The 15592-nt window shown below is 48.4% G+C and overlaps 1 protein-coding gene across 6 annotated transcripts in view; it reads left to right on the top strand.

Moving 5' to 3' along the window:
* The first annotated feature begins 1246 nt into the window (after positions 1 to 1246).
* Positions 1247 to 15592, top strand: part of Nck2 (NCK adaptor protein 2) — a 113045-nt gene continuing 98699 nt past the window's right edge. For 2 of the 6 annotated variants that reach the window (XM_050160504.1, XM_050160505.1), the window contains exon 1: positions 2080 to 2313. The gene's annotated coding sequence lies outside the window, so the exon portion shown is untranslated. Of the gene's footprint in view, positions 1335 to 2079; positions 2314 to 14657; positions 14754 to 15592 lie in introns of those variants that run through there. The other 4 variants (XM_050160502.1, XM_050160503.1, XM_050160499.1 and 1 more) reach the window with 4 other exon arrangements.

Consider the following 15592-nt stretch of genomic DNA (forward strand, 5'->3'; position numbering starts at 1 on the left):
GCACATCACACACATGCATGCAGAAAAGAAATCCGCCTCACAACAAAAAACAAAAACCCACATCCTCGTTGGGAATTCTGCTGTCGATGTTTGGAAAACGACTCCTCGCAGACAGAGACAGGTTGGCCGGAAAAGCAAGGAACGAGAACGAAACACCTTACAACGAGATGATGGACTTTAGACAACAGCAAAAATGCCACCTGTTTGAAGGAAAACTAGGTGGGCTAGGGTTGGGAAGGAGCTATTGAGTTTAGACACAAGATGCCATTATTGGGGACTGTTTTAGTTTGTATTCTATTGCTCTGAAGAGACACCATATACATGCATATACACATATATACTCACACACATATAAAACTCATGTATATATTATATACACACACATATATGCATTTCGCTGGGGTGTTTACTGTCTCAGAAGCTTAGTCCATTGTCATTATGCCAGGGAGCGTGGCAAGGAGCAGGCGGGCACAGTGCTGGGGAGTAGCTGAGAGCTCTATCCTGATCCACAGCAGGCAGGGAGACACACTGGGCCTGGCCTAGCTCTTGAAACCTCAAAGTCCACCCCCATTGACACATCTCCTCCAACAAGGACACATTGCCTAATCCAAGAGTTCAGCAACTAGGGACTCTGTATACAAACATATAAGTCTATGGGAGAGCCATTCTTATTCAAACTTCCCTAGGGACTTAACAAAGAATCAGTAAGCGAAACAGTCTGAGGCCACTACTCAAAGCAAAAGCTAAAAACCTGCGCCCACATCCTCCTACTTATTTAGAGTAAATGGATTTTAAATAGGGTTAAACTATTGACTGGCGTTCTGTTTTTCTTATTGTAAATCTAAGTATTAACAGGATGAGGTCAGCACGAAAGGACGAACGGAGATAGCATCTCAGACTGAGAGAGGATGTTGGATATGCTGTTTTTTTTTTTAACCTAACGCCCTCCTGTCAGGTTATGTGCCAAGTGCTTTACATACGAGGCAGGTAAACATCTCACGTGCTAAAGTTGAGAAAGGTTGTGAACCACCACCTGTGTAAGGTGACACAGTTCAGGAAGCCTGCAAATTGTGCTATGACTACGGTGCCAAGCGTCCTCAGGTATTACCCATGCCTGGGAACTTCCTTTGGGGAGGGAGGCAGCTGACTGGTCACTTAGGGAGAATTGTTTCTGCCTTAATAAGGAGGAGTCAAGGGCCAGGGTAGAATCTCATTAACATAAATGTGAGCTACCCAACCAGAAAACGGAATTCATTTGAATATTAGGGCTTCCTTTGGGGAACCAGGAGAGAAGGAGCTGGGAGAAGAAACATCTGGATTCCGGTGTGTAAGGCGTATGTGTTCCTTCCCCTTGCTCTAGGGTTCTAGCTTTCCAAGTTTGCTTACAGGTTTGCCACTACTCAAGGCTGAGTGAACGAGGGCGCCTTCTAAAGCCTTTCCAGCCCCCCCCCCCCACCCCCGTACTAAAGGAGGAATCCCGGGCTCCAAAGAGCTGGCCTGGGCTCCCGGGAGGCAGAGGAGGTCGGGTTTCTTCTCCTCCCCCTAGGAAGTGGTCCCGCCTGGGAGGATGGAGGAAAAAAGTGTCTGGTTGGGAAAGTAAATAGATGCAAGGCAAATAAATAAAGAAAATGCCCACAAGCAATTACTGGGAGGAAGTGACATTTTTATGTAAGTCACTTTTCTGACGGACACCAGGCCTGCTTGGCCGAGAGTGCCGTGGGAATGCTTCCGGGGAGGGGTGTGTGTGTGCGGCGGGGCGGGGTGGTCGCTGTAGGAATCTAACGCACAGCGGGGGTGCGGAGACCACCCGGTGGGACTCTGGGGCTGGAAGTCGCACAGCCTTCTCCTTCCTTCCCCCGCCGGCCTGCCCCTCCAACACTGATCGAGAGCGGGTTGCTGCTTGGAGCCCGCAGGCGGCGCTTTTCCCGGGCCGGGCCGGGCCTCCCAGGTGGGTCCCCCGCCCGGCGCGCGCCGAGCTGGGCCGGCCCCTGGGCGGCGTCACGGCAGCCGGGGAGGAGCGCGGGCGGGCGGGGAGCGCGCGGAGGCGGGCGCTGCGCGGGAGGGTCGCCGCCGCGGATCGCAGGCCGGGGCGCGCGGCCGAGCGGGCGGCGGCGGCGGCGGCGGGGAGGGCTCGGCGGCGGGCAGGCTCGGGGCTCCCGGGCCGGCGGGGTCCGCCGGGGCCGGCATCGTCCGCCCCGCGGCGGAAGGCGGGAGCGGCGTAGACAAAGAGCGGCATCTGGGCGGGCGCAGCGCGGCCGCCGCCCCGGGTCCCGCGCCGCTGCCCTCCGGCTTCGGCGTGCGGTGTGCAGCGAGGTAAGGCGACGAGCGGGGGCTGAAAACTTGGGCGGGTCGGCGGAGTTGGGAGAGAGGGAACGACGGGCAGGGACCGCCCGGGAAGGAGCAGGGAGCGCGTCCCCCTGCGCGCCCCGCTGGTGCCCTCGGCCCCGCCGCGGCCTGGGCGTCTCCGAGCACCCGCACCTCGGATCCACACCTTTCTGCGAGCCTTCTTTTTCCCTAGCCCCGGGCTGGCGTGGGGGTGGGGCGCCCTCCGCGGGCGGACAACGGTGACCGAGGACTGAGAACCCTCGGGAGCACAAGCAGCCCTGGCCTGCGGGCAGGCGTGGGACCGAGCCGTGGCCGAGTCGCCGGGCGCGCGTGCCTGGGAAGAATAGCCTGGGATCTCAGGGCGCCGGCGCTAGGAAGCGGGAGGCTGTGGTGGCCGGGGAGAACTTATTGTATTTAGAACTATTCGTGATCCGGCACAAAGCTTTCTGTCAAGTAAGAGGTCCGTGCCTCCGTGCAAGGCGCTTTTGTGCCTGGTTCCAGTCCCTGCGCCCTGCCCGGCATTTCCAAGGCTTAAACCTCCCGAGCCAAAGTTTCTCCCAGCTGCTCTGCCCCTTTCGGTTTATTCATGGCGATTTAAGTAAGTGGTTCTGCAAGAATTTGCTGTGTGACTTTTAATGCCCCGACGGCACCTCCCTTTTGAGCACTGTTAGCTTGGCATTGTGTGGAGGGGTTTGCTTTGCAAAACGCTGTAATTTATACACAATAAGGATTCTCCTAGTAGGTGTACGCGGGATGCTGGGTGGTGGTTAATGGATAGCAGACGTGACTTACAGTAATATTGAGACTTACAGTAATCTTGAGAACAGCTTGGGGATACACAGCTGGGTGCCAAGTGGAGTGGGCCCTGCTACCCTAGCCTGTTCAAGTCGGCAGTTTGCCCCTTATTTGACTTATTTTGTTAACAGGTTTAAGGCTAGTCCTGCCAAGTTTGAGTCTGCCTGGGATGAACCGGTCCCAGTTTGCCCCAGTTTGCACCGTAGGTGCACAGGCCTGTTCCTTGGTTGGGCCCAAATGAAACAGACAATTGGGGCCAGTGGGCATGGCTTGCTAGGTACCCTCCTCTGCTCCTCACCCACTGCAGGCTTTTCTGCAGGGGATTTTGAGGAGGAATGAAAATAATTTTGCTCGTGTTTTAAGGCTGGATTTTTTGGTATAGTTATCAACAGTGGTTTTCCAGTGTAAAGGTCTCTACTTCATCAAAACATCTAAACTGTGCTTCAGGGCACTCCCTCCATTTTCTTTCCAAGAGTTTATAGATAACAGAAACTTAGAAACAGACTTTCGTGAATTGCCCAGGTTACTAGAGCGAAAGCAGCCAGTGGCCACGAGGAAAAAGTGCATTTTAGACAGTTAAGGTTTCAGACCTTCGGGCTGTTCCTAAGTGACCACAAGGGACCATCCTACCTTAAACTTTCTTGCATCCTGGTCGGTTAGTGTAGTTTTGATTGAAGAAAGAAAAGGTCCCAGTGTCCCGAGACTGAAATTGAGAACTTGGTCCGGCAGTAACTTGGAGTTAACAGCTCACTACCTGCCTTGCTTTTGGCCCCTTAGCTGTGCAGTCTGGGGTGGAGAGTTGCTCTGCTTGCTAGCTAGCTGATCTAGCTAGCTGTGGAGAGACTGGCCCCGTAGAATGGGCAGAGCATATAAAAGGTGGTTTCCAGCTCCCTGTAGTCCGATTCCAGGCTTTCAGCTTTTCTTTCCCTACATGCTCCTTGCTTCGGTCTTCTTTCTTCTCCCTGTTCTGTTTAACCCTGTCATATTCCTGACCTCTGTCATGAACATTGAGGGACTGAACATTCCCAACAGACAGCGGCTTCCAGGTGTTGGGGAAATGGCGCTTTCGTCCTTGTTAAATCTCCCCTCGTGCGTTTTCCTTGCTGGAGCAGACTGGATGACCCCTTGAAAACACCCGGAGACTCGCTGATTATATAGCGACCCTGAGTTCTTTTATTTGATCTCTTGAATTAGCTTGATTTGCCCTGGCAACGCCGGGCCCGGTTGCTCTGTAAGGCATGGCGTGCTTCCCTAAAGGACGGGCTTGCTGTGTGCACTGGGGCTGACATGGCTTGTGGAGATGATCTTTCTGATGCTCAGAATGAGGCTTAATGACGGAAGAATCCCAGATTGCTTGCTGCAAGTGCAGAGCTGGCTAGGCAGCAGTGTTTGGGAAAACTAGTGAGATAACTTTTCGTACAAATGAACTGGGAACTCTTGACAGCTCCCCCCAGAGACTTAGGAAATTAGCTTTCCCATCCAGAGGGACTTCAAGGGTGGGGGGGGGGGGCTCCGGAATTGTTTCTCTCTCCTAAAGTGAGAGATGGAAACATTTCTCAGGGTGTCTTCAAAGCACAGAAGCAAACAAGGGTGCTGTTTGTGCTGCTAAATGCCCACATTAAGGCAGCGCAGAAGGCGGTCAGAGCACCGTTTTGAAACAGGCTATCAGAGGTATGCAGTCTTGGTGAGGATAGTTCATTTCTCGAGGTCTTCCTAGTAGCGCCACTTTTAAAATGACTTTATTTTTTTTCAGCAATTCACTACACAGGTATGGCAGAGAACCTGATGTTAAAGCCTTCTCAGGGAGTTACGGCCTCTGCGCCCCACTCCTATCCCACCCCCCACCCTGCCCCCTGGAGTACACTTCCATCCGAGGTTCTCGGTCCTCTAGGCCATGGCAGTGAAGAGCATTCTTTAGATTGAAATAGCAGTGCTATGTTAGGGTCGCAGGGGTATTCCCCATCTCTGACTTGTGCCTGTATGAGTAGCCCAAGAGGGATCTGGTCCCTTTCACAGCTTCCGTGAGTGTCTTAAGTTTCATTCTTTTTTGTTTTGTTTTGTTTCTGTTTTTGTTTTTCAAGACAGGGTTTCTTTGTAGCTTTGGGAGCCTGTTCTGGAACCAGCTATTGTAGACCAGGCTGGCCTCGAATTCACAGGGATCCGCCTGCCTCTGCCTCCCTAGTGCTGGGATCAAAGGCCTGTGCCACCACCACCTGACTTAAGTTTCATTCTTTTACTGGCCTTTTCTCTCCTGTATCTCACCATCTTGCATCTCAACTAAAAGGCAGTGAATGTGTCCTGGGACCTCCTGCAGAACTCTCTTGCTGGTTTCCTTTGGACGTTCGTGGCCTTCTCCCCAGTTGTCTGTGGTGTTTCCTAACCTGCTGCAGACTTGATGCACACTTCACGTGTGCAGCACACTTAGTAACACATCGTTGGTTTCTGGGCTGTGTTATTGAGGTTGGTAATGAAATCAGAATCCTTAGCCTATGCTCAGAACCCTACCACACCATACCTAGCCTGGTCCCTAGGTCTTCCAGACAGCGAGGGAATGTGATCTGGTGGCCTCATTTGGTAAATTCTCTGGTCAGGCGAGTCCCCGTAGTGAAACCTAAAGACAGAAACAAACCGTGGAATTCCTTTATAGCCCTTTACACATCCTGAAGGTAATCTTACGTAATCCTTTCTGTGTACCTGCCTTAGACTTCCTGGAGCCACCACCCCCCTCCCTGCCCCAGCCATGTGGTGGGCTGCCCAAATGGCTTTTGTAGTTTTGATTTATGGTCTCACTGTGTAGCCTATGCTCTCCTCAGACTGATTCTTCTGCTGCAGCCCCCATCATGCTGGGATTGCAGGTGTGCGCCGTCGTGCCTGGCTCCAGTGTTTGATTTTTCAATGGATAAGGCTGCCCATGTCAGCCTGTTGTCACTGCTCCGGCCAATGCACTGCTATTTTTGCTAGGAAGTAGATATTTGGTCAGTGCCCTTCTTTCTGCTGTCTGTACTCTAATGTTTTTAAGGAAAGAAGGTTCAGGTTGGCTGGGTGGTGGTGGTGCACACACCTTTAATCCCAGCACTCGGGAGGCAGAGGCAGGCAGATCTCTGAGTTCGAGGCCAGACTGGTCTACAAGAGCTAGTTCCAGGACAGGCTCCAAAGCCACAGAGAAACCCTGTCTCGAAAAAAACCAAAACAACAACAAAAAAGAAGGTTCAGGTTTACTCAGTTCAATTTCATGTTGAAGATCCATAATCTGAAATGCTGAGTGTGCGAATTTCAGGACTTCATTTTTCTTCACAGCTGAATAGTATTCCACGTTGTCACTAACTGTTCATCTGTTGAAGGACATTTAGGTTGTTTCTGTTTCCTAGCTATTCCAAATAGGGTAGCAATAAGCGTGGCTGAACAAGAGTCTGTGGAGTAGGATATGGAGAGTCCCCTGGGCATGTCCCAAGGAATGTACAGCTGTGTCACACGCTAGATTTATGTGTAGTGGTTTTTTTTTTTTGTTTTTGTTTTGTTTTGTTTTTGAGGATTCTCTACCGATTTTCAGAGGGGCTGCACCTCTTTGCATTTCCACCAATAGTGGGTGAGGGTTGCTCTTTCCCCATGGTCTCGCCAGCTTTTGTTGTCAGCTGTTTTGATGATCTTGGCCATTCTGATTAGGGTGAGATGAAGTCTCAAAGCGTTTTTTTTTTTTTTTTTGAGAAAGCACTACCAAGCTGAAGGCTTTTCGAGCCCTGACACGATGCCATAAATGGAGAATTCCACCCTTGACCTTGTGACAAATTGTCCAAATTCAGGTGGACTAGACATACTTCCTAAGATTAGGCTCAGTGCACATATAAAGTGGATATGAAACACATGAGTTTCTTGTTTTGACTTGGATGCTATTCCTCCAAGGTGTGACGTTTGCAGGTTGTAGATCGGAACAATAATAAATAACTAATTTATCAGCAGGATAAATAGAACTTAGCTCAGGATTTCTGGCTGGGGGTGTGGAATAGAATGCACATACTTCAGAGGCTTACACACTTCTGGCCCCGAACAGGTGGATGAGGGACGTTCAGCCTGTATTGAAATTTCTTCTTTTAAGATGGTTTGAGGAAATAGATGAATTGGCTAACCAGTTGTTCAGAAAACCTAACCTTCCACATAATGAGATCAGAATAAGATATTAATGTGGTTTAGAGTTTACAAAGTCATTGTTGCGTGCTTACTATTTAGTGTTATGCATGGAGTGGCATAGTTGGGTCTGACTCTCATCTGTTTGAAAAGATTGGGATCTAGGACAATGCCAGGCATTATAGATCTAGACTTAGGTGTTCTTACTCAGTGCCCTGTCACCGCTCAGTATGCAACAGATGAGGCCACAGTGTCACTGAGTCCTGGAGTATTGTCATAGCCCTTGGGTGTTGTCTTGGTTACAGTTTCTATTGCTGTGATGAAACACCATAACCAAGAACAAGTTAGGGAGGAAAGGACTTGTTTGTTTATTTACTTATTTATTTGGCTTACATTTCCACATCACAGTTCATCATTGAAGGAAATCAGGACAGGAACTGAAACAGGGCAGGAACCTCAAGGCAGGAGCTGATTGCTGCAGAGGCCATGGAAAGGGCGCTGCTTACTGGCTTGCTACCCATGGCTTGCTCAGCCTGCTTTCTTGTACTACCCAGAACCACCTTCGGTGAGCTGGGCCCTCCCACAAATCTATCCTGTGCTGAATTGCAGGTATGTAGAGACGTGGTTGGGGCAGTGCACATGCGGGCTCACTTGGAAGAAGAACCATTTGTGTGGCGGCAGACGTGAGATAATGGCAGTGACTTTGTGTCCTCGCTTCACTTTTAGGAGCCAGAGCTGCTTCGAAAGTCTCCCTATGTGTCCAGTGCATTCGTTCCTGCTTAGTGTGTGTTTGGTCTGCTTGATCTTTTGTAGTAGAAGGCTACACACTAGGTGGCTGAAGCAACAACGAATTTACTAAGCATTCTGGGAGCTGCAAGACCAAGTTATCATGCTTCCTGGTGCGGCATGCTTCTCTTGCTAGTATTCTTGTCTCTAACCCGCACACATTTATTTATTGATTTGTTGATGATTGATTGATTAGGTGTCTCTGCTGTGTCTTTGTTGTCTTAGGAAGGTAGCAATTCTATTAGATAACTCCTATTGCCAGTTATAACTGTAGTCTTCCCCAGTTGCAATGTTTCTTTTAATTATATGTTTGTGAGTGTGTGCTGTGGCTATGTATGTGAGTGCAGGGGCCTAAGGGGACTAGAAGAGTGTGTTGGATCCCCTGAAACTGGAGTGTTAGAGTCAGTTCTGAGCTGCCTGTCATGGGTGCTGGGACCCAAACTCGCCCTCTGCAAGAGCAGTCTGAGCTCTCAACCAGTAAGCATCGCTCCGTTCCCAATGTGATAATATTGCTGCTTTTGAAGATGGGATCTCACTGTGTATCTCTGGCTGGCCTGGACCTCGCTCTGCAGACCATGCTGGTCTCAAACTCACACAGAGACCCTCCTGCCTGTGCCTTACAGGTGCTGGGATTAAGGGCATACTCCACCACACCAGGTCATTCAATTATCTCCTTTTTTGTTGTGTTTTATTTGTTGAGGCAGGGTTTCTCTGTGTAATAGTCTGGCTGTCCTGGAACTCGCTTTGTAGACCAGGCTGACCTGGAACCCAGAGAGGGTCGCCTGCCTCTGCCTCTTGTGTGCTGGGATCAGAGGTGTTCTTCATCACTCCCAGTTTCAAAATATCTTCTTTAATGTTCTGTATCCAGATATGTTTGGCCTTCAACATCTGTGGATTTATTTATTTATTTATTTATTTATTGCTAACTCCAAAACTTTAGTCTGTACTAAATATACACACAGTATTTCTTAATACAGTTTCCTTACCATTGACGTTACTGGATGATCTAGAATGTTTCAGAATATGTGGGATGAAGTGCATAGGTGATGGTACAAAGATTGTGTGATGCTGTTAACAGAAGTGATAGAAGCATCTGAGGATTTGGGTACCCCGGGGGCTCTGGAACCAGTCTTCCGCGATACTGATGGAGGATTGTATCGTTATTTGGGGGGTTAGGGCTTCAGCATGTGAATCTGGGGCTACAGGTCCCATCTGTCACAGTGTAACACTGTGTTCTCAAATGGCTGATTTTAGGACAGGCGGTTGCTTTCAGCACCCAGACCTGGAATCTGTTTATCTTTGTCTGAGGACAACTGCCAGGGACTGTTTCAGAATAGCGAGGAGTAAAAAGAGACTGTCAGCTCATTGAGTCTAGCCCTCAAATCCCACGGCAGGCAGGGAGGAAGCCTTGGCACTGGCCTTTGAGGCTTTAAACAGAGCGATTAAAGACAGAAAGGCTTGACTCAGTCCATTATGGATGCTTGCCCTCACCGTGTGGTTTGGCTGTGGGCACTTGCTGTGTTTTGCTTGTGCGTGTGTCCCCCGCCCCCTACGAGGACTTTGATAAATCCCGTGGATGGTGGGTTTTTGTATGAGGAGGAAAGCGTCTGCTGACCCCTGAGAGTGAAGTGTGGGGCAGGGAATGCCACTTCAGTGGCAGTGCTGTGGGCATGTGAGCCGGTGAGTGCCCTCTCTGGGCTGTGCCTGGTGAGGCTCAGTGAGACATCCATACCTTCATCTGTGTCTTCACCGCCAAGGCCAGTCTGTTGTTCCCAGTGACCCCATTGGAGGGTGGGGCTTTCTAGCCATCCATATAGCTCTGTTAGCCCATGCTTCCTGTGTCGCCTCTTTTTGTGGTTGTTGTTCATTTGCTTGCCCGTCCATTTGTTCAGAGAATCAGCTATCTTTCCTAATTACTTTCTGAAACTTCCAGTGTCTCAGGCTGCACTATCTCCTGACCTGCCTTGCCCCGTGGTGCTATCCTCTTCATCTATATCGGCTCATTCATCTGTGAATCCCTCCTTGGCCCCCCAGTCTGGTTATCAGCCCTGTTGATTCTGCCACCCCCTCCCCCCGAAAGTTTGCCTTTCTGTGAAACTCTGCTCTATTCCTTTTCCTTTGACGTTGACATCAAAACAGATTCTAATCACTCCTGCCCATCTGTTTGCTCATTGTCCCCTAGCTAAGTCAGTTGTGGCCATCCTCTTTCATATGGTGACTCTCCGCCGCCCCAGGCTCCATGTGTGAAGATGTTGTAAGCCCCTGGTGTTACACACGCAGACGTGCCTCTGTTCTCCAAACCTCCCTCTCCCCTAAGCTACCGCTGGCTGTAACCACACCCGACAGTGGTGTGCTCAGTCTGGTAAGGAGCTGCTCCTAGACACCGCTGTCCACTGGGGCTGTTCAGGGCACACCCTCGACTGCCGCGCTCCTGGGTGACTGTGGCTCTGCCCACAATGCAGCTGGAGCCTGGCTCTTCTTTACGGCAAGAGAGATTGTCTGCAGAAAGCACCATGGGTATGTGCCTTTTAACGCAGAGTGTCGCCCTGTGAATTCCTCTTGAAGCCGTCAGTTGTCAGGAGCTGTGCTGTCCCATTGGAATGCCATGGGAGTGACCAGTGCCAGCCCCAGATGCGACTTTAAGTGTTCTCAGGGCCACATTAAAAATATAAAAGGAAACAAGTGTTTTTCTTTACCCATTATATCTGAAGTGTATTATGTGTAAAGTATGTATGTATCTAATAATATATGATCTTTATAAGACATGATGTATAATTAGATTTTCCTTGTTGTGAAGGCTTCAGAATTCAGCACACATGGTATAGTTACAGCATGGTATAGTTACACATGGTATAGTTACACCTTTTCCTTTTCCTTCTTGGTGCAGTTCAGCTGGCCCCATAGCTGCACGGTTGGGGAACTTGGGGGCACACTTTCCATGGTGTATGCTTTTTTTTCCAGGTGAAGATAGTTAAAACTGGTAGTTAGGACTGCAGAAACAGTTTAGGGTAATGATGGTGAGGCAATGATTCCACTTTTCTTTGGATGTACAGCAAATTAGTGTGAGGAATGTTTCTCTAAAACATTTTAGGGGACTAAAATCGTATTGGACTAAAAAGTACACACAGAGACACGCACACATATCATCCGTGTCCTATGTGTGTTTTACAAATCTTTTTAAAAAGCGTTTTTAATGCCGGAGATTAGAGATGTAAAATGCCAATGTAAAATAAGTTCTTACATATTTCTGATCAGTGCTAAGTACTTAATCTGTATATGGGTATAGAAGCTAAAATTATATTCTTGAGTGTTTTTTTTTAGTGCACGTGCAGACACACACATACACACACACACACACACACACACACACACACACACACACACACAAGCGCTGCACCAGACATTGTAATTGCTGTTGTTAAGAACATTATAGACAATAACTCATTGAACCTTCACCAGACCTGAGTCTGCCTTTTATTTTGGGAAGAAAAGCAAGGGCACTGGGTTGGCCGCCTGATGTCACAGCCACTCAGCTGGTAGTCTGGGACCACTGTTCTCACCACCTCACCCTCTAAGTTAGGCCACCATCCCTGCGTTAAGATGTGTCCAAGATGCATGAAACAGAACATAAACTTTTTGTTTTAATTTTTTCTTTCTTTCTTCCTTCCTTTCTTTCTTTCTTTCTTTCTTTCTTTCTTTCTTTCTTTTTTTCTTTCTTTCTTTCTTTCTTTCTTAAAGATTTCTGTCTCTTCCCCCCAGCCGCCTCCCATTTCCCTCCCCCTCCCCCAATTAAGTCCCCCTCCCCCAATTAAGTCCCCAGCCCAAAGAGCAATCAGGGTTCCCTGCCCTGTGGGAAGTCCGAGGACCACCCACCTCCATCCAGGTCTAGTAAGGTGAGCATCCAAACTGCCTAGGCTCCCACAAAACCAATAGGTACAGTAGAATCAAAAACCCATTGCCATTGCAGAACATAAACTTTCATGATAGAAAACTGCTGAAAGAAAAAATCATTGGTAGGGAGTGGAGCTTAGGTACAGATTTATTCTGGAAACTTCTTGGCTACATGTGAAGGAGGCTCTGGACTTTGGAAGGACTCGACGAATAAGTTCTCCGGTGGCCTTGAAGAGGTGACTGTGAAGGGTTACCCCGTTCTCCTGACTGTTCCTTGGTGCCTATCTGACACGAGTGAAGCTCTTGAAGATTTCCAGGTTGGCTTTGATATCTTTTCTAGTCAGAGAGGGCGGGGTTGCTGCTTAGGCTTAGTCCGCATTCTTGGAAGCAGCTGCTACCAAGTCCCCACGGAACTATGGCACTGGCTGCCATTCCAGGAGAGCGCCTGTACCAGACCTTCCCAAACTTGGCCGGTAGTGTTTGGCGTGCCCTTGGGGTTATCAGGAGGCTTTTCCAGGCGCAGATGAAAGTGCCTGGAAATAATACCATCTGTCCACGTCTCTATCGATCTTCCTTCAAGGATGTGCCTCAATTTAGTGGTGTATGAATTCCGGCTGAGCATTTCAGGATGTCTGTTACGTCAACAAATATTTTAATTATATCACTTATTTTAATTATATCACGTAGGAAGCCTGGCTGCAGAGGCATTTACTGCCTGTTTTCCCTTGCCTCCTTCCCTCAGCTGGGCCCATTTTATGGATAATCACTTTATAAGCTTGTATGAAGCCTGTATGTATGAGGAGGGCCAGTCAGAACTGGTAATAAAGTGTTCTTACATTACTGTCTGTGATAGGAGCCGGCTTGATGTTGACATAACGCACAAGTTATATTAGTGTTTTTAAGTTTAAAAGCATTTTATTTATCTGTGTGTCTGTCTATTTAAGGCAAGAAATAAAGGGTTCGGGGAGTTACATTAGAAATTTTTCAGAATCTTGGTATGGGTGAGCAGTGAATTTAAAGAAACAGACTCTGCAGAAGCTAGCAGGCTAGATAGTATAATGGGCCTTTTCCTTCTCGTGAATTCCCCTTCTGCGCTTTTGGGGTTTCCCTTAATTTCTTCATTCTTGTGTGCGCTTCAGCGCAGCCAATGGGCTTTTCTACGTGGTCTGTCCACCTGGGTTCACACACTCTCTTTATGTCCTTGTTCGTGGTCTCCCTAGGATGTAGCCTGCTTGACTTTAGAAGACAGACTCTTAGCCCCTCTGATCAGTCCTCTGCTTTGCCTGGGCGGAACTGAAGCGTGTTTGATGAACCACTTGTGGGTCAGGAGTCTCGGCGTTCTTTTCAGACTTGATCGTGCCGTGTCCGGCTACACACCGTCATCCAGAGAAAAGCCGAGTCTGTCTTTTGTAGAAGTGGATTCTCTTTTCATGAATGTGTCTAGTGGGGGCCAGAGTTCCATGCTTAAGGGAGAAAATAGGTGTTTGAACATGCTGCATGTTAGTTTATGCTCAGTTTTCTAGTCATTCTTGGATCTGGTTTGCTATTGGATTGGATTGGGAAATAGAGGCAATCTGCTTTTGCAAATCCAAAATTACTTTTCCCCCCAAGGTTAATATCTTGAAAAACTGATGGAGGTTTGAACATCCTCAACCCCTATCTTTCAAACACATTGGTAATGTCTGGAGACATTGTTGTTATGTTTTGGGGTGCTGCAGGTGGCTAGTAGGTGCAGACTGGGGTGTTGCCATCTTATAATACATAGGCCTGTCTCCACAGCCAAGAATTCATTGGCTCAGAATGTCCTTAGTTAATCAGTCTTGAGGTGAGCGAGTGCTGTTCTCTCTCCATTTAAGTTGGTGACAGTAGACGGCATGCACAGTTGCTTTTAGGAGACCGATTTCATTCTTTAATCAACACAGTGACGATAATGCATGTTTAGAACTTCCGAGCACTGTTTGTCCATCTGTGCTGTCAAGTGTGTAAAGGAGCCTCTTCTGTGCAGTTGGCTTGTTTTGTCTGGAGTAACGTTAAAGTTTGTCGGTTTGCTTATCTGTGTCCCCTCAGCACGTTTGTGCCGCACACCTAGGAAGGAACTGGTTGTTGCATCCTGACACCTGGCTGGGATGTGACTCGAGTCCATTGCTCTCAGAATGCCCACTGATGTGGGAGTGGTGGAGGGCCCTTTTATCACTTCCTTACACGAAGGCTAATCAAAGACATCTGCTTTCTTAGAAACTTGACACTGCTGATTACCCCGAGAGATGTGTTTATTACTGAAGTTCACGGACTGCAGGGCTCAGCCTCGGTTTTGAGCTGGGCGCATGCGTTCGTGTTTGAATGTTTGATGTCTGTACAGTCCTTACTCTCTTCAAAGGAGAGAACACAAATACCACAAATTAGACCTTAGGAAGGAAAAGGAAAGGGAAAATTCTAATTTGGCTGTTAGTTGCTGACTCCCAGCGTCTACAGAACTACCGATTAGCCAGCCTAGGATATGATGACTGTCTGAAGCCCTTTCCCTTTGTAAATAGGCTCTTTCTTGATCTAGCAGGGAGAAAAAAAAAAAAAAAAAAAGAATCCTTGAAATGTGGAGGAGGCCGGCCAGTTGGAGTTGCTTTATCCCGAGAGCTGTCTGTTTTGCACTGACTATTTCCTGTCCTTGTTCTCCTCCTCTTTTGACTTAATTTCTTATCATTCTTCCTGTTCTGCTGCTAGGATAAATACAGTAGCGAAAACCGATGCAATTTCGAAGTTCCGAGAGCCTTAAGAGCGTAGTCCATCTTTTCTTCAGTCCTGCCTCGGGTGGTTGACGATCCTCGGGAAACTTAATGGTAACTCTTGGGGAACACCAGGCACTTTGGAATTTACCCTGTGCCGATTAGTCTGTTTCACTTTTTGTTGCTTGTGGTCTGGTCAGTGTCCTTTCTTCTTCCAATGAGATTGGATGTTTTGTATGTAGATGAGGAAAGTACCCAAACTGGTCCGTGGGTTCCCAGCCGGGACTGGCTCTGTGGAGGGAGCTCTGCAGTGTGGCGATCTTGTGGCTGCTTCTGAAAGCTGCTGGCCCTGTCCTCCCTTGTGGCGTATCTCCTTCAGCCCTTAAGCATCTGCCTTAGGTGGGGATTTCTTGACTTTTCATTATACTTCGAGCTGGATTAAATCATATCCTTCAGAATTTGATTAATAGGCTTATCTAAATTTGAGAGTCTGAAGTCTTGATTCATAGAGCGGAGGGCCTCTACTGCTGATTGGGCTAGTTACAAAGTTCTTTCTACGTTCTCTTGATACCTGTCCTGTTTTGTGAAACAAGGGGTTGCCACAGTGTTCTTTGAGTCCACTGCCTTTGGGGCTTTTAAGAGTGGTGTAGTCTTTAGTTGCGAGAATGTGTCGTCAAGCAGCCTGGATAAATGATTTAAATAGATACCGAGACCTGCTACTTGTATCAGATCCTGGATGGTGGTTAGGACTGTAAGTGGGTAGGTGTGGAGGTGGCAGAGCTGTGTTGTTTTTCCTGACCTGGCCTGTGTGGTGGACTCCTGGTAGGGTTGTATTGTGAGTAAGTTCACTGAGTGAATGTTTATCGATACCCCTATGTGCCAGGGCTCTGGGAGCCAGAGACGTACTACCCTTGGGGAGCCTGGAAACTAGCCTGGAGATCTTCCAAGTTCAG

This window comes from Alexandromys fortis, unplaced genomic scaffold (genome assembly GCF_014885135.2).
Source record: "Alexandromys fortis isolate MF-2015 unplaced genomic scaffold, M_Fortis_MF-2015_v1.1 scaffold_116, whole genome shotgun sequence".
NCBI lineage: Eukaryota > Metazoa > Chordata > Mammalia > Rodentia > Cricetidae > Alexandromys > Alexandromys fortis.